Genomic DNA, 19,537 nt, shown 5'->3' on the forward strand with positions numbered 1-19,537 from the left:
TTATAACCTCTTAGCACAATTTTTATAGTCCCTCTGATATAATCTCTTTATTATAAAATCAACTCATTTGGAACATTAGTTATACCTGTAGACTCCCTTCATATCAGTACCTAGACTAATATGTGAATAACAGGAAGAATGTTTACTTAGGGCACTGGCAGTGTTTAGGGACCACCTTAGAATTCTGCCCACCACACCAGCCTCACAGATTTCTGAAAGTGTCAGAACTTTAGCACACTTATATGTATTGTACAGTCTGCTAGGAAGTATTTCAAAATAAATCACTGCCATCTTATAACTAGTGTTGAGGTACCTTCCAGCCAGGTGACTATTAGCTCCTTCTGTGACCCACCTGGGTCACCTCAATCTCTGAAATGGCTCAACAGACCTGCTCGGGCCCAGGATCCAGTTCTCCTGGGTGCACCACACAACCCTCTCAAATCATTTTTCCATCTCCCATTTCCCATCTCCCACAGATCAATAGATGAGCCCTACTCACTTTGCTACTGCTGCTGCTGCTAAGTCGCTTCAGTTGTGTCTGACTCTGTGGACCCCATAGACGGCAGCTCACCAGGCTCCCCCGTCCCTGGGATTCTCCAGGCAAGAACACTGGAGTGGGTTGCCATTTCCTTCTCCAATGCATGAAAGTGAAAAGTGAAAGTGAAGTCGCTCAGTCGTGTCCAACTCTTCGTGACCCCATGGACTGCAGCCTACCAGGCTCCTCCGTCCATGGGATTTTCCAGGCAAGAGGACTGGAGTGAGGTGCCACTGCCTTCTCGGCTACTCACTTTAGACCTCTCCATTTCTGAGAGAAATCATTTCCTCTTCTCTCCAGCAGTTTTCAAGGCTTTCTTCTTCCTGTGTTTCTCTCTGGGAGACCCTGCTTACACCCAATGTAAGACCAGTGGCCTCGGAAGAGCTTTTGCAAATACTTCTGAGATAAAGGAATTTATGAAAGGACCTTAAATATTTTAATAGACCAGGGAAAGAATTATAACAGACAGAACAAAAATATTTCAGGGGAGGGACAAACTAGGAGTAGGGGACTAAAAAACCACTGTATATAAAATAGATAAGCAACAAGGATTTACTGTATAGCACAAGGAATTATATTTAATATCTTATAATAGCCTATAATTGAATATAATCAGAATAAAATAGCTGAGCCACATGCTGTGCACCTGTAACTGACACAGTGTTGTAGAGCAACTATACTTCAATAAAAAGAGAAAAATAATATATCAGATTATCATGTCAACATGTCAAAGGTTCAGCACTAGCTGAATGAAGTTGAGGTTGATTGCTTTGGTTTGGGCAATTAAAAGTGGATTGAACCATGGTCCACAGAGAACTGACAGTCTGGTCTAGGGCTTGAGCTCTAAGCGTCTGTACATAACAAAAGGACTACAAAGTAAAACGTTTTCAAGGAATTTAAAAAATAAACTTTAAAAGTAACAATATTTTGGGACTTCCCTGGCAGTCCATTGGAAGACTGCACTTCCGGTGCAGGGGACATGAGTTAGATGCCTGGTTAGGGAATGAAGATCCCACATGCCCTGTGGCATGGCCAAAGTAACAATATTATTATTATTTATTATACTGTATTTATTATTTTAATTTCTTTCTTATCAATAATTTATTATTTATTTTAATACATTATTTTATTTAGAACATTTATATTAAATTTAAAATAATTTTAAATTATAATGGTTTGTTATTTTAATAGTATTAATAAAATAATAATGTTTTGAGTATAATAGATAGTTTAGAAGCAGAAGGTTCATACTAGTATCAGTATGGTTCTCACAAGAAATCTTAGGAGGAGCCTCTGGGCTCACCCAGCAGAGCTGACATTACTCCATGTGCTTCTCTGTTGACTCATCACTGCTGTGTGCTCAGATTAAGTTGGAAAATATTTTATTTTTAAAAGCTAATAATTTAATTTACAGGAGGGCTTCTAGAGAAAGGCAAATATAGCATATTCTTGCCTGTCCAACAGGCAAATTCTTACTGACTTTTTAAGTCTCAACTTCTATATTGGCTTCTGCTTCTTAAACCTTTTCCATCTTGCCCAGAACCTTTCTGCAGCCTGAGCCTCCACTGTACCTGATCTATCCTCCTCAGTTTAGAAACTACGAGTTTTTTTATAGTCAGTTGTTAGCTCATCCCTTGTCCATCCAGTTGGTTTTCACCTCTGTATTCATAACCTCTAGTTTGATGTCTTGCACACAGTATGCACTGGAAAGGATTGTTCAGTTAATAATTAATTTACAAATGAGAAAGCTCCATCAGTAGGGGGGAGGAGATGCGTACATGTGGGATAAGCATCCCTTTGGGGAGAGAAGGAGGAACATCTTTGCTTCTAAAACTAGTAATAAGAAAGTATTAGAGCAGAGGTAAAGGGATTCATTCCTGTTGGACTCTGTTTTTTTTATGGCAAGATTGAGGGGAAGATACAACGACTGGAAGGGTGTGTTAAAAATCAGTAGAAAGCTTTAAAAATGTAGTTTAGGTTTAAAATAGTCATGGGATATGGAAGAAAGACATACCTTAGAAACACAGACAATAATTTCTCAGTTACGTTAAGAACCTTTCTGCAGCTGGATGACATTAATTTTTAAAATGACAGTGCAACAGGACCCACACCATTGGGGGAGGTAGGAAGGGAGATACTCACCATTCAGTAAACAGGCACTGTCCTGAGTAGGTAGGAGGCCACGGTCTGCATACTTACAAATGTGCTCAGAAAGGGATAGTTTCTGACGTTGCCTATTCACAGTTCCCGGGCTGCTTAGAAGAAAAGGACGTAAGCAATTAATTCTTGAGAGTTTCTCCACTAACAGATGTCTGGCACTCAACCAGATGCCATAATTTTTGAAAAATACACAAGGATAGGAGATCAGTGTAAGGCAATTCTAACAGTAAAACAGCAGACAGTGTGTAGTAATGAGGAGGGTCCCAGCTTCCAGAACAAGACTCTTCCAAAGGGGGGGTATGTAAAATTGCTTTTGGTCCAAAAGTGTGACATGAGTTAAATTTTTCTACCAAATACCAGATTTGGGCTGTTGTTTATTCCATCAGCAAATTAATTTGGGTTGTAGGAGAGTCCTGAATAGTTATCACATTTACTTTTCATAAAATTGGATAAATATTATTTTGCATAACTTTGGAATAATATTTTAGAAATGTGAAATTTTTACCAAAAAATATTTTCCATACCTCTTCATGCTTGAAAAGTATGATTGATAAAAGTTACTAAATATTTCCTTTTTCCTTTTTACCTAAAGGGAAGTAACAGAGGAGATTCATCTTTAGAATTGCAAACAGCTGGATAATCAGCACCAAGTTCTTATCTCTTGCGTAAGTTGCAAGTTGAAAAATGAATGCTTGTTATCTTTTTTGTGCATCCTTAAAGAGGGTCTGAAAGTGATTTATAGTTTCATAAGTAGTTGTTTATGAAAATTGATAAAATTCTACTGTGGACTTATGAACATATTAGCAACTTCCAACATAAAACAAGATCTTTCTTCCATTATTATGATCCAATGATTTTAAGATAGGCAACAACCCATGTATTTTTTTCCTGGAACATTCTAATTGAAAAAGTCATTCAATGAATTAAAATTATTTTCCATTATGTGCCCTCTAACTTATTTTTCTTTTACTTTTGGACTCATATTATTTACTACTGAGCTACAGTATATACACCAGAGGGTCTTTTATTCTAGTAAATGCATAATATGTTTTAGCTTACTAAGAAATATATTAGGAGGGAAAAATATTATTACTCATTACCATGGCCAAGGACTCAATAGAAGGTGAAGTCCAAATCCATGTTTCTTTTTACTGTAGACAGTGATTTCCTGGCTTCTTAGCTTAACAGGTACAAAATAAGAAGAGTCTCCATTTTATACTCCCACTTAACACTGTGACTTTGGGGTTATAGACACATTTTTATCCACACAGAAATTTCTCTTCGTTACATGCAATGTGTAATAATAACTGCGTGAAGGAAATATGAGAAATTATTTCAATTAAATTCTAACAAAAGAAGTATGGTACCTCCTAGCCAGCCCCATACCATACACCACAGTGAATAGCAAGTTGATAACCTGTTAAGCCAGAATGCCAGAGTCATAGACAGTGAGTCTTTTATATCAAAAGGAATGACTTTCCTCATGGGAAATTATAGTAGAGGGCACAGTTGAGATAGGGAGATGATCTGAACAGGGCTATGGTGATAATTACAGTAATAATTGCTGACATTTACCAGTGGTTCTCTTTATACCATGTAATATGCTAGACTCATAAAATTTATATATATATATATATATATATATATATGCACACTATAGTCAATGGGGTTGTCACGAGTTGAAAACAACTTATATTTGTTGAACAGAAACAAGTACTAATTGCTGATTAGCCTTGTTGTACAGCAGAAACCAATATAACATTGTAAAGCAATGATCCTCCAATTTAAGAAAGTCAATTTTTAAAAGATATCTTTACTGACAGTGGTTTTCATTTCTACATTTATCCATATCTGTTCTCTCAACCTCTGGAATGTGCCTTTATAATTTTCTTACTCTGCTTCTTTTCTGGTTAAAGTTTTTATCTTCCCCTCTCACACTGATGTGTAAGAGCACATTTTGTTCTTTGTAATAAATGCTCCCTTTTAATTCCAGTTCTCAGCTCAGAGTTCACTGTTCCTGTTCTCTGATCTGAATTGCCCCTTAATAGTATATTATAGGAACCAAGAATATTTGTGAAGTTAGCTTTTCATAAAAAGCATTAAAAACAAAGATGAGATGGGAGATTGGTTTTATTATGTTTTGTAATGGCTAGAAAATGTTGTTTGGATGGCTGCAAATGGCATGATAAACTTTCAATTGTTTTTAATTGTTCTAAATATGCACGAAGCCTTAGAATTTTGTTATTTTCGAACAGGGCATAAATTGCATCATCCATATGAGCAAATAACCATATGCTCAGGGCTTCAGAAGAATCAGGCAGGAGCCACAGAAAGTACCCTCCCCCACCCTCAGCCCCAGGCCAAGTAAGGATAAAGGGAATCAAAGGTTCAAAGTCTCAGAGAAATTTGATAATTTTTGTATCTTTTTTATATTGTGAACTTGGCAGGTTTGATGAGGCCCACTGGTTTTCCTACATACTTAAGAATTTAGTCTAGGCAGATGCATGTTGTTCAGAGAAGTAACTGGAAGTTGATTGCTATCAGAAACTCTGGGTAGTGTGTGCATGCTGTAACTTCAGTCATGTTCGACCATCTGTGACCCTATGGGACTGTAGCCTTCCAGGCTTCTCTGTCCAAGGGATTCTCCAGGCAAGAATACTGGAGTGGGTTGCCATGCCTTCCTCCAGGAGATCTTCCCTACCCAGGGATCAAACCCACATCTCTTATGTCTCCTGCATTGGCAGGCAGGTTCTTTACCACTGAGCTATCAGGGAAGCCCTAGATCTGGGTAGAGCTAATATAAAGATCCAACTGGTGGAAGTGTTTATGAGAGTTGCAGGTATTTTTGTTAATTGTTTGGGACTGCATTATATAATATGGGACCTTAAATTTTGCTTTATTTGATGTCTTTTCTTTTTCACAGAATATATTATAGACCTCACATGTTCAAATTAGAAATGATAATGTGAGTGTGAGTGTGGTGTGTTCCAGACCACACACACTCCCAACTTTCTGTACTAATCCTAGTTAGTGCTCGAAATAGTGCCAACCTGACGTGACCAGATATATGACTCTTTTCCCCAGCCCTATACCGTAAATATACACAGTCTTATCTGTTCCGTGCCATGGGAATTTCCTATGAGGACTCTCCTCTGTAAAGTTTCTCAAAGCATTCCACTGATGAGAAACTGTCCACATCCGTACTAGAGGCATAAATTTCACTCTAATTCATATATACCAGATGCTCACAGGAGGCCTGCCTTTGTATGAGAACATATTGCAAAATATATCCTGCCTTGCTGTGTGTCCTATATCTTTAACAAACTTTATGCTCCGTGTGTTAGATGAGCTGTCTTACAGATAATGCTTCATTAATTAGTAGCAGACACAGTTAAGGAACTTTTGAGCTCTTTATTTCCTTATAACTTTATTCTTATAATGGCATGCCTTAAATTTAGAGTTATTTTTATGATAATCCCTTAAATTTTCTCTAGACCATTTTCTGCTATCCTTTCATGTGCTCCAAATGATGTTCATTTATTTTTCTGTTGAGCATTTCTCATCCTAAAATGATTTCTGTTATCATTTAATTTCAAGTATAACACAGTAAACAGAGAACTGTAATGATGTCAAGCACCAAAAACATAATGAGTAGCTTTGCCAGAACAATTAAATCATGTTTTAAAAATATCTATTAGCTACATTCCTGATGTGCCTTCATCTCATTTATATGTGGAAATATTTTCATTGTAGTTATATAGGAAAAAATACTTCTTTTATCTAACTTCATTAGGAATGCCTGTGATGTTTGAACTGGTATTTAAGATAAAATATTTTCCTGTAAGTATGACTTGAAGAGAGGTTTGGAAAATTATTCAGTAATGAAATTTCACTTGACCTACAGAGATTTGTTTTAGATATGCCCACATTTGTTCTGAACATTTAGCAATTTTCCTTCCCAGGCATCACTCTTCTAACTGACCTTTCTTGTAAGAGGAACAATAGCTGATCTCTAGCACTCCTCTGCATTTTTCCTCCTTTAGGACATACATTCAGAAAAAGTAACTGGAAAGTTGTTTGGAAGGAATGGTATTAATAGAATATATTTCATACCTTACATCTTCATTGCTGAGTCTTCATTATGGCTTTAGATTTATTATGTTAATCTTTGGAAAAGGTATAACTTTAGCTGTTAGCTTCTAATTTTTTGGAAAGATTGTTATGCAATTGGAAATATTTGGACCAAGTTATATACTGCCATGTAACAAGCCATCCATGTATTTGGTAAATTAAATCAAGGATTTAGCTTGTTTTCCCATGATGCACATTTGGGACAGGTCTCCTGGGTGATTGTGTGTCTTTGTTCCACACAGCATCACCCGATGGGGCTGCTCCACAGGAACTGAAGGATCCATTTCCGGGGTAGCCCTGAACACGTCTGGCAGTTGGTGTAACTGCTGGCTGGGCTTTTGCTGGCGAAGGCATGAGGTTTCCCTATCCTCATGGCAGATGGGGTTCAGAAGTGAGTGCCCCAAGAGGCCTGAGTAGAGGCCGCAAGTCATCTTCTGACCTGGTTTCACATCCACCACATTCGTTTGACCAGACAAGGCCTGCAGCCAGCCTGGATACCAGGGGAAGGCAACCAGACTGCCTCTCTCTTTTTTTTTTTTTCCATTTATATTTATTAGTTGGAGGCTAATTACTTTATAATATTGTAGTGGTTTTTGTCATACATTGACATGAATCAGCCATGGATTTACATGTATTCCCCATCCCGAGCATTTGACTGCAGACTGCCTCTCTTGATGAAGGAGTAGTGAGGCATCGGTGGCCATATGCCATACTGAGTTTGCTCATCAATTTCTTTGATGCCAGTTTTTACCCTTATCTCATATCCAAAATTAAAGACATTTTTGGCAGTGGTAGTCTCAGATTCCATGATATTTTCTACTCTCCAGGTTGATCTCTTCTGTGTCTACCTGCTCCCCATCTTTTTAAGAAGGGAGGAGGTTGGCTCCTGGATGAGCTGAAGAGTGTTGAAGGTATAGTACAGAGAAATGGAGGTTTACTTAAACCAGTTATAATCTGTGTTGCTCTCTTGCACCACTCCTACAGTCAGTAAGTGGAAGGAAGGATGGTACCCCAACAGGTCCATACCAAGATAATCTCATGAGGAAAACTTGGGAAAATTGAGAAGACTGTCCAGGGAGTGTCAGCAGCCAACAATCTCAAGAGTGCTAGGAAGCCCTCACACTCGTCTGAAAGGGAGATAGATTCAGACAGTGAGCATTCATCACACAGCAAAGGTAAACGCCTTGGAACACCAAGCTTCCCCCAAGTCCTTACTGACAGGTAGCCTTTCTTACGGGGTGGGAGTGTGATCAGGTTGTATCAGAGATGGTGCTGACGTATTTGAGGGCACAGTGCCTTGGCTATTTGTCATGGGTTGGTGTTCCTGAAAGAATTGACCTTATCATTTCAATCAGTTGGCTTAGTGTACCTCCCACCTTTCACAAGGAGACCTTTCAAATCATGTCCATCATAGGAGCTTTCCCCGTTTCATTTAGCATTCAGATTTTTGTTGCACTCAAAAAATAATTCTACGCTTGTTTATATAGCTACTACTGGAAACTGCCTTAGAGCATTGTTGAAAGTCACCATCCTCTGAGAGACTCTGAGACTCTTGTGGTAATTTTCCCCACAAGCTTGTTGCCCCTTCTTGCACTCAGCCCCTTGAAGATGTGAAGGTCTCAAAATTCTGGCTTCAGGCTTTTTTCTTGCCTCACATCCCATGCTTTCACTGAATGTTCCCGTTTTCCCCAATAATGTCAAATATCACCCCAACATTGATGGCATGAAAATTTGTATGTCAGGCTCCATCCTTCTGTCATACCTTCCAGGACCATAGTTTTTATCTGAACTTCCCTTATATAATGTCTGCTAGATCTTACAATCCAGAGATCCAAATGTGAACTTACTTCTTATTCCCCCTCATGAAAAACTGTTTTTGTTGTTGCACTCTTGTACTGTTCCTACTAAGACTGTTGCATACCTATATCCCTTTGGGGTTTCAGATGAGAGAGACAGAATCCCATGGCTTCTCTTTCTTAATGCACTTGCAGTCAGTTGTTACCTGAGTCTTGAAATTTACCTCAGAAATCATCTCAGGCTCAGTAGTCCTGATTCTCCTAGAATTTCTATGTGGCTCTGATCCTCGTCCCTCATGCTTAGCGCCTTATAATAATCCTTGACTCCTTCTACTCTCTCCTGACCATCCTCAACACCTTCAGTGTTGTACTTACTAAGTACACATCTGATTACATCAACCCTCTTTCCTAAACTCCTTTTGTAAGTTCAATTACCTTAGCATGTTTATAAGTTCAGCCAGGATCTGGCCCCAGGACACCTTTCAGTTTTGTTATCATCTTTTTCTTTCTTCCTCCTGGACTCTGGCCTAAAACAGACAGTTCACAGTTGCCTTAAAGATGCCACAAACTTTCACAATTTGAACCTCATGCACTTTATCTACTCTTTCATGAAATTCCTCTCCTCATGCCAACTCAGAAAAACCCCCTCTCAATCCCCAAAGACCAAACTCAAAATATCATAAGCTTTGTGAACCATAACTTGTCAGATAGAATTAATCATCTCTTCCTCTTGTTCCCATGGTTCTAAATAGCTCCGCTATGGCACTAAGTAATAGTTTCCATACAACTTCTCCCCACTAGATTAGGCAAGGCAGCTGTTTCTTAATTTTTATATCCTTATTTCATTGTGCAGGACCTGACATGTAGCATAGACTCAATGTTCACTAAATGTTAATTGAATTCTTAGATATAAGAATCTGGATTTAATGATGGGAAAAAATAAATGTCATATATTTTTAAAGAATTGTGAACTGGTATATCCTTTTAAGAAATCAAGTGACTTTACTGTGTCATACTTATGTTTTTTACATCTGGAAATCCAACCTAACAGAATCATTCTAAATATGAAAAAGACTTTACAACAAACAATATAGCAAACTCCTTGAAACCAGTTTTTTATTTTTTACTGGTCTTTGTATACACAGCATTTAGCACAATGTTTAACATAAATTCCTTATTATTAAGTCAATCAGTCAAATAATATTAACAAAAATTTTTATTATTACTTAAACAACCTAAATGTACACATCTTCAAGGATAGGGCTACTTTTCATATATATATTTATGTGTGTGTGTGTGTGTATACACACATATACACATGCATTATATTGGGTTAGCCAAAAAGTTATACAGTCATTAAGAAGGAACTGTTCACTCTGTCTGTGGTCTTTAAAGAATGCTGGATTCCCCATGAATCACCCTCTAGCTCATGAAATGATGAAAACCCAAACCTTGCTTTTACCCAGCCTAACTCACAACTTACCTTCTTACCATATTATCCTCATTTTCTCATTATCCTTTCCCTTGGATCTTTATGTGGCTCCCCTCATCTAGTCAAATCAGATTTCTTTTGATGACCATTTTTCTAATTTGTCTAATCTATTCAAATAAAATAAACATTCTATGATTGGTACCAACACCATAACCCATAATGTTAATGTGCATTGGATAATGCACATTATGAAATAATGTGCATTGGATAATACACATTTGTGCATTGGATGCATTCTGTATGCCAGATATTAATATTATGTAGATAATTAAAATTATCTGGATTTGTTATGAAAATTTTTACAAAGGATGTTTAATCAGCATTGAGGTGAGTGAATTAAGGTGTGGGATTAGAATCATGCCTTTCTTGGAATATATTCATCTGTCTTCCATTGTTCTCCATAGTTAGGGGCTTGTAACTCTTCTTTATCTCCTAAATTATGCCAGCCTCTAATAACTTGCAGTCCTTTTATCTGAAGTTTTGCCTTAATTATTTGCTTCCTTGATAGATACGGTTTATGTCATTTTGATATTTCCAGGTCTAATGATGTGGAAATGAGTGAGACCCGACTGTGTGTGCCAGAGAGTTCCTGCAGTAAATATCTGTGAACTCCATAGAGCTCACCAGTCTGTGAGTTTTGGGTTTTTTTTTGAAGGTAAAGGACATTTTATTTATTAACAGATTAAAAACCGTAACTCCAGGTAGTGCAAAATACACCACTGAACCCAATTACAAAGAACTGGTGTTAATACACAATGTTTAAGCAATGCTCCACTTATTTTTTGGCAAAGTGCTGTATTGTTTAGTCTGTGTATAAAACTGACCATATATGAACCAATCAGTACAAAAATGTTCTATAAAAACAAAAAATTTAGACAGTGGCTCAAGAAAACAAGCTGCCATTTATGCATAGATTGATGTACAGTATATAACCTAACCAAATGTCCCTTTTAAGTTTTCAAGTTGTTGGGAAAAAAACACAAAACTGTGTCCAGAAATACACCAGAAAGGCACAGAGTACAGCCTACAACACTCTTCAATCTCTAGAACTGATACCCTGCCCTTGAAAAGCAAATATGTTCACAACTTTACTTGAGGGAAAAAAAGAAAAAAGAAAAAAAAAAGCCACTTAAAATAAAACAATACACACAATTACTGATTAAGATTTCCAAACCTCTGGAGGAAAACACAACCAAAAAGCAAGCAAAACCACTCATACACACCAAGCTTGGAAACAGACATATCTAACCTCCCCAAGCAGTGGTTTGGCTTTTAGAAGTCAACCTACAAAACAAATACTAAAACTTCAGGCAAATACAGAGAAAAATTGGGCATTTAGCAATTACACAATTTAAAAAAATATTTTAAGAAAAATTGTCAGTGAGCTCACAGACTGGTTCTCTGTGTTCCAAAATACTGAGAACTCAGTAAAATTTTTTATCCCTGAATGATAGCAACTTGCACATATCTTTCCAAGTTTAGACCAACAGTTGCATTAAGTTTTTTGTTTTTTTTTTTAATTTGTTTACTTCTTGACACCGTATTCACTGCTTGTGTTGAATTTGTTACACCGTTAACGTCGGGAAAAACAGATTGTGAGATGTTGCAGTGGCTATTAGGACTTTTTAAAAAATGCATCTTTCATTTAAATGTTCTGTTTCATTTATTTTTATTTTTCATGTTTTCCTCTATTTTTAAATTATATTTTCGCGTCATTCGTGCCTGCTACTCTTTTCCTCATATGCCACATGTCTCAGGACCCAGACATGAGCTGAGAAGCAGGCATGCTTAGTATTCTTCTTACATCCCATGGCAACATTTTTATCATTGTGTGCTTGTGTTCTAAATTGCATCAGTTGTGTCTGACTCTGTGTGACTCTACGGACTGTAGCCTGCCGGGCTCCTCTGCCAATGGGATTTCCCAGGCAAGAATACTGGAGTGGGTTGCCGTGCCCTCCTTCAGGGGATCTTCCAAACCCAGGGATCAAACTGGCCTCTCTTATGTCTCTTGGCATTGGCAGGAGGGTTCTTTACCACTGTTGCCACCTGGGAAGCCCTTTATGTCATTGTTATTGTTCATTCATTCAGTTGTGTCCGACTCTTAGTGACCCTAAGCGCTGCAGCGCGCCAGGCTTCCCTGTCCATCACCAACTCCCAGAGCTTGTTCAAACTCATGACCATTGAGTCAGTGATGCCATCCAGCTATCTCATCCTCTGTCATCCCCTTCTCCTCATGCCTTCAATCTTTCTCAGCATCAGGGTCTTTTCCAGTGAGTTGGCCCTTCACATCAGGTGGCCAAATTATTGGAGCTTCAGCTTCAACATCAGTCCTTCCAACCAATGAATATTCAAGATTAGTTTCCTGAGGATTGACTGGTTTCATCTCCTTACAGCCCAAGGGATTTTCAAAGTCTTCTCCAACACCACAGTTCAAAAGTACCAATTCTTCAGCACTCAACCTTCTTTGTGGTCCAGCTCTCACAACCATACATGACTACTGGAAAAACCATAGCTTTGACTGTGTGGACCTTTGTTGGTAAAGTAATGTCTCTGCTTTTTAATATTCTGTCTAGGTTGTCATAAGTTTTGATCATTCAGTTCAGTTCAGTTGCTCAGTCATGTCCAACTCTTTCGGACCCCATGGACTGCAGCACGCCAGGCCTCCCTGTCCACCACCAACTCCCAGAGTTTACCCAAATTCGTGTCCACTGAGTTGGTGATGCCATCCAACCTTCTCATCTTCTGTCATCCCCATCTTCTCCCGCCTTCAGTCTTTCCCAGCATCAGGGTCTTTTCCAATGAGTCATTTCTTTGCATCAAGTGGCCAAAGTATTGGAGTTTCAGCTTCAGCATCAGTCCATTGATTATTCAGGACTGATCTCCTTTAGGATGGACTTGTTGGATATCCTTGCAATCCGAGGGACTCTCAAGAATCTTCTCCAACACCACAGCTCAAAAGCATCAATTCTTCGGCACTGAGCTTTCTATATAGTTCAACTCTCACATCTATACATGACCACTGGAAAAAACATAGCTTTGACTAGATGGACATTTGTTGGCAAAGTAACGTCTCTGCTTTTTAATATGCTGTCTAGGTTGGTCATAACTTTCCTTCCAAGGAGTAAACGTCTTTTAATTTCATGACTGCAAGTCACCATCTGCAGTGATTTTAGAGCCCCCAAAAATAAAGTCAGCCACCATTTCCACTGTTTCCCCATCTATTTGCCATGAAGTGATGGGATCAGATGCCATGATCTTAGTTTTAAGCCAGCTTTTTCACTCTGCTCTTTCACTTTCATCAAGAGGCTCTTTAGTTCTTGTTCACTTTCTACAATAAGGGTGGTGTCATCTGCATATCTGAGGTTATTGATATTTCTCCCAGAAATCTTGATTCTAGCTTGTGCTTCATCAGCCCAGCATTTCTCATGATGTACTCTGCATATAAGTTAAATAAACAGGGAGACAATATACAGCCTTGATGTATTCCTTTTCCTATTCGGATCCAGGCTGTTGTTCCATGTCCAGTTCTAATTGTTGCATCCTGACCTGCATACTGATTTCTCAAGAGGCCAGTCAGGTGGTCTGGTATGCCCATCACTTGCAGAATTTTCCACAGTGTGTTGTGATCCACACAATCAAATGCTTTGGCATAGTCAATAAAGCAGAAATAGATGTTTTTCTGGAACTCCCTTGCTTTTTCTATGATCCAGTGGATGTTGGCAATTTGATCTCTGGTTCCTCTGCCTTTTCTAAAATCAGCTTGAACATCTGAAGTTCATAGTTCACGTATTGTTGAAGCCTGGCTTGGAGAATTTTGAGTATTACTTTAGTGGTGTGTGAGTTGAGTGCAATTGTGTGGTAGTTTGAACATTCTTTGGCATTGCCTTTCTTTGGGATTGGAATGAAAACTGACCTTTTCCAGTTCTGTGGCCACTGCTGAGTTTTCCAAATTTGTTGGCATATTGAGTGCAGCACTTTCACAGCATCATCTTTCAGAATTTGAAATAGCTCAACTGGAATTCCATCACCTCCACTACCTTTTTTCACAGTGATGCTTCCTAAAGCCCACTTGACTTCGCATTCCAAGATGTCTGGCTCTAGGTGAGTGATCACACCATCATGATCATCTGGGTCGTGAAGATCTTTTTTGTACAGTTCTTCTGTGTATTCTTGCCACCTCTTCTTAATATCTTCTGCTTCTGTTAGGTCCATACCATATCTGTCCTTTACTGAGCCCATCTTTGTGTGAAATATTTGGTATCTCTAATTTTCTTGAAGAGATCTCTAGTCTTTCCCATTCTATTGTTTTCCTCTATTTCTTTGCACTGATCATTGAGGAAGGCTTTCTTATCTTTCCTTGCTATTCTTTGGAACTCTGCATTCAAATGGATATATCTTTCCTTTTCTCTTTTGTTTATCACTTCTCTTCTTTTCACAGCTATTTGTAAGGCCTCCTCAGACAGCCATTTTGCTTTTTTGTTTTTATTTTTCTTGGGGATGGTATTGATCCCTGTCTGCTGTACAATGTCGTGAACCTTCGTCCGTATTTCATCAGGCACTCTGTCTATCAGATCTAGTCCCTTGGATCTATTTGTCACTTCTACTGTATAATTGTAATGGATTTGATTTAGGTCATACCTGAATGGTCTGGTGGTTTTCCCTTCTTTCTTCAATTTAAGTCTGAATTTGGCAATATGGAGTTCATGATCTGAGCCATAGTCTGCTCCTGGTCTTGTTTTTGCTGACTGTATAGAGCTTCTCCATCTTTGCAAAGAATATAATCAGTCTGATTTCAGTGTTGAACATCTGGTGATGTCCATGTGTAGAGTCTTCTCTTGTGTTTCTGGAAAAGGGTGTTTGCTATGACCAATGCATTCTCTTGGCAAAACTCTGTTAGCCTTTGCCCTGCTTCATTCCGTACTCCAAGGCCAAATTTGCCTGTTACTCCAGGTGTTTCTTGACTTCCTAGTTTTCCCTTCCAGACCCCTGTAATTAAAAGGATATATTTTTTGGGTGTTAGTTCTAAAACCTAGTTGATCAGTATCAATCCTTTTTTCAGATTAAGAACAAGCATATTTACAAATTCCCACTCCCCTGCAACTTTGTTCTTCTGCTGGCTTCCTATCTGTCTATAATATCTTTTTCCTCATGTTACTATTATTTTGTTATTTTCCTGTGAAATTTCTATGTATATGATGTAGATTAAATATATATAAATATTCTATTTCTATTTAGTGTATGATGCCTATACTTAAAAAATTAGTCCACCGGATACTGTGTCTATTTGCTTTTTGAACCTGACATGCCTGCTTCACTCTCTCTAACTTAGAAGGACTTTTATCAAACCTGAAGGTGAACAGTCAGGATTTAGTTGATAACTCTTCTCTATTTTCTCACAGATCTGTTATCTTGAATGCAGCTCTATGTGTTCCTTTCAGGGGTAGGATTTTGAAACACTCTCTTTTTTGTATTATCTTCCATGATAAAATCTCTATAAGTTGGCTAAGTTAGAAATATGGATTTATATTGGAGTGAGCCATGTAACAAACCCAAGTGTGAAGATGTCCTCTGCTTGAAGAAGTGGCTGGAAAGGAGTAGGGTTCTAGACACTATTGTGTGGTAGATAAACAGCATTGGTAAGTTGTGGTCCATGAGATGCCAGGGCTAAGATCACATGCTTTAGCTATGACATTAAAATAATGTATGGGAAAAAATCAGAATTTTAGAGTGCTAGCTGTTTTTTTGACTCTCAGTAAAAAGATTGAAGAAAGAAAGTGGATTAATCTAAAATAGGTCAATCTGAAGGGATAGAATCAAAAACGTACATAGCTCTGTTTAAAAAAAAATGTGTACTCTGTTTTCAAGCAGTCATCTGTAGTGCTTGAAAAATTGTAATTTGAAATTTGGTAGACTGTAAAAGCCAAATACTGAAGTATCCCAAGCTGAAGTCCATGTGAGCAGAGGTGGAGAGGTCGAAATCCCACAAAAAACAAAATGTTGGTATAGACACCCCAGTCTCTTAGGTACTTTTATAAAGCATCCGATAACTGGAGAAAGTGGAGCTCGATCTCACCCTGATGATGTGCCTGGGATATAGTGTGGAGATAGTGAAAAGTTAGCAGCACTTCCCTATGAGAGGCTATTTTTCCATTTGTTCTGAGGCAGATTGCAGGATGAGGTTAAGTTTGTTAAAGGGACTGTCAGGGGAAATGGGCTGTGCTTGTTACCACACAGCATCCCCACAGAGGACAGAAATTCACAGACTCATGGCCTGGGGGGTCAACTCAATCTCTAGGGCATGGTCTTTACCAGAAGTAAATAGACCAATGCTGCCAGTGTTGTTAAGTGAGTGGAATTCACTGAAGAAACCTCAAACTTCACTGAAACCAATCAGTGCTTTCCTTTTGTTAAAAAATTTATTTATTTTTTAGTTGAAAGATAATGGCTTTATGGAGAAGGCAATGGCAACCCACTCCAGTACTCTTGCCTGGAAAATCCTGTGAGTGAAGGAGCCTGGTGGGCTGCAGTCCATGGGGTTGCTAAGAGTCTGAAATGACTGAGCGACTTCACTTTCACTTTTCACTTTCATGCATTGGAGACGGAAACAGCAACCTACTCCAGTGTTCTTGCCTGGAGAATCCCAGGGACCAGGGAGCCTGGTGGGCTGCCATCTATGGGGTTGCACAGAGTCAGACACGACTGAAGCGACTTAGCAGTAGCAATTGCTTTACAGAATTTTGTTTTCTGTCAAACCTCAACATGAATCAGCCATAGGTATATGTATACCCCATCTCTTTTGAACCTCCCTCCCCACCCCACCCCTCTAGGTTGATGTAGAACCCCTGTTTGAGTTTTCCGAGACATACAGCAAATTCCTGTTGGCTATCTCTTTTACATACGGTAATCTAAGTTTCCATGTTACTCTCTCCATACATCTCACCCTCTCCTCCCCTCTCCCCTTGTCCATAAGTCTATTCTCTATGTTTGTTTCTCCATTGCTGCCCTGCAAATAAATTCTTCAGTACCATTTTTCTAGATTCCATATATATGCGTCAGAATATAATATTTATCTTTTTCTTTTCTGACTTACTTTACTCTAATAGACTCTAGGTTCATCCATCTCATTAGAACTGACTCAAATGTGTTCCTTTTTATGACTTGAGTAATATTCCATTCTGTATATGTACCACAACTTCTTTATCCATTCATCTGTCAATGGACATCTAGGTTGCTTCCATGTTCTAGCTATTGTAAATAGTGCTGCAATGAACAATAGAAAACATGTATCTTTTACAATTCTGGTTTCCTCAAGGTATATGCCTCAGAGTGGGATTGCTTGGTCATATGGTGGTTTTATTCCTAGTGTTTTAAGGAATCTCCATACCGTCTTCCATGGTGGCTATGTCAATTTACATTCCCACCAACAGTGCAAGAATTCCTTTTTCTCCACACCCTCTCCTGCATTTATTGTTTGTAGACTTATTGATGATGACTATTCTGACTGGTGTGAGGTGATATCTCATTGTAGTTTTGATTTGCATTTCTCTAATAAAGAAGGATGTTGAGCATCTTTTCATGTGTTTCTTAGCCATCTATATGTTTTCTTTGGAGAAATGTCTGTTTAGGTCTTTTTCCCACATTTTGATTGGGTTGTTTGGTTTCTTGATATTGAGTTGTATGAGCTACTTGTATATTTTGGAAATTAATCCTTTGTCAGTTGTTTCATTTGCTTTTATTTTCTTCCATTATGAGAGTTGTCTTTTCACCTTGCTTCTAGTTTCTTTTGCTGTGCAAAAGCTTTTAGTTTAATCAGGTCCCACTTGTTTACTTTTTTTATTTCCATTACTCTAAGAGGTGGGTCATAGAGGATCTTGTTTTGATTTATGTCAGTGAGTGTTCTACCTATATTTTCCTCTAAAAATTTTATAGTTTCTGGTCTTCCATTTAGGTCTTTAACCCATTTTGAGTTTATCATTGTGTATGGTGTTAGGAAGTGTTGTAATGTCATTCTTTTACATGTAGCTGTCCAGTTTTCCAAGAACCATTTATTGAAGAGGCTGTCTTTGCCCCATGATATATTGTTGTCTCCTTTGTCAAAAATAAGGTACCCATAGGTGCATAGGTTTATTTCTGGGCTTTCTATCTTGTTCCACTGGTCTGTATTTCTGTTTTTGTGCCAGTACCATTCAGTCTTGATGACTGTAGCTTTGTAGTATAATCTGAAGTCAGGCAGGTTGATTCCTCCAGTTCCATTCTTCTTTCTCAAGACTGCTTTGGCTATTTGGGATCTTTTGTGTTTCCATATGAATTGTGAAGTTTTTTGCTCTACATTTGTGAAAAATGCCATTGGCAGTTTGACAGGATCACATTGAATCTGTAGATTGCCTTTGGTGGTGTAGTCATTTTCACAATATTGATTCTTCCTACTCAGGAACAGGGACTATCATTCCATCTGTTGATGCTGTCTTTGATTTCTTTCATTAGTGTCATAATTTTCTGTGTACAGTTCTTTTGTATCTTTAAGTAAGTTTATTCCTTACTTAAAGGAATTTTATTCTTTTTGTTGCAATGGTGAATGGGATTGATTCCTTAATTTCTCTTTCTGATCTTTCACTGTTAGTATATAGAAATGCAAGTGATTTCTATGTACTGATTTTATATCCTGCAACTTTGCTAAATTCACTGATTAGCTCTAGTAATTTTCTGATACTGTCTTTAGGATTTTCTATGTACAGTATCATGTCATCTGCAAGCAGTGAGAGCTTTACTTATTCTTTTCCAATCTGGATTCCTTTTGTTTCTTTTTCTTCTCTGATTGCTGTAGGTAGGACTTCAAAAATTTTGTTGAATAGTAGCGGTGAGAGTGGACACCATTGTCTTGCTCCTGATCTTGGGGGGAATGCTTTTAGTTTTTCACCATTGAGAATAATGTTTGCTGTAGGCATATCATATGTGGCCTTTACTATGTTGAGGTAGGTTCTGTCTGTGCCCATTTTGTGAAGAGTTTTAATCATGAATGGGTGCTGAATTTTGTCAAAGGCTTTTTCTATATCTATTGAGATTATCATATGGTTTTTATCTTTCAATTTGTTAATATTGTGTGTCACATTGATTTGTGTATATTGAAGAATCCTTGCATCCCTGGAATAAACCCAACTTGATCATGGTGTGTGAACCTTTTGATGTGTTGCTGAATTCTGTTTGTTAAAATTTTGTTGAGGATTTTTGCATCTATGTTTATCATTGATAATGGCCTGTAGTTTTCTTTTTGTGTGTTGTCTTTGTCTGGTTTTGGTATCGGGGGATGGTAGCCTCATGGAATGAGTTTTGAAGTGTTCCTTCCTCTGAAATTATTTGAAAGAGTTTTAGAAGGATAGGCGTTATCTGTTCACTAAATGTTTGTTAGAATTCTCCTGTGAAGCC

General features: G+C 38.1%; 1 protein-coding gene across 1 annotated transcript in view; it reads left to right on the forward strand.

The window, feature by feature from the left end:
- LOC122432292 (translation initiation factor IF-2-like) overlaps positions 1-19,537 on the forward strand; it is a 272,066-nt gene that overhangs the window by 205,925 nt on the left and 46,604 nt on the right. The window contains exon 6 of the mRNA XM_043454090.1: positions 3,288-3,360. The gene's annotated coding sequence lies outside the window, so the exon portion shown is untranslated. The remainder of the gene's footprint in view (positions 1-3,287; positions 3,361-19,537) is intronic.

This window comes from Cervus canadensis, chromosome 31 (genome assembly GCF_019320065.1).
Source record: "Cervus canadensis isolate Bull #8, Minnesota chromosome 31, ASM1932006v1, whole genome shotgun sequence".
NCBI classification, from domain to species: domain Eukaryota; kingdom Metazoa; phylum Chordata; class Mammalia; order Artiodactyla; family Cervidae; genus Cervus; species Cervus canadensis.